We start from the raw sequence: 358 nt of genomic DNA, 5'->3' as shown, positions 1-358 counted from the left end.
CGTCTGACCACATTCAACAGATATGGATATACATAAAAGTTAGTATATTTTTGTACCAGAGTGTTTTCAATCACTAATCAGAACGACCGTAGTATGAGTTAACGTCCACGTTATATCTCTGCTTTCAAATGTTTAAAGTGACCGGTGTCCATGCCTTACTTAGAAAAAAAAACATAAAACAGTAACAACAAAAAATTACCATTCATTATGATTTTTTATTTTTGTTTTGACCTTGTAAGTGTCTCAATGTTTGGGTTATGGTTACAGCTGTGTGGAAACTTACCCTCTTGTGTTGGTTTAGGGGCAACGAGGAGGAAGCCTAGATGTTGCAATGCATTTTGCAAATGTATTTATATAT

This window comes from Penaeus monodon, chromosome 28, assembly GCF_015228065.2.
Source record: "Penaeus monodon isolate SGIC_2016 chromosome 28, NSTDA_Pmon_1, whole genome shotgun sequence".
In the NCBI taxonomy this organism is placed as follows: domain Eukaryota; kingdom Metazoa; phylum Arthropoda; class Malacostraca; order Decapoda; family Penaeidae; genus Penaeus; species Penaeus monodon.
Note: the sequence above shows the minus strand (reverse complement) of the source record.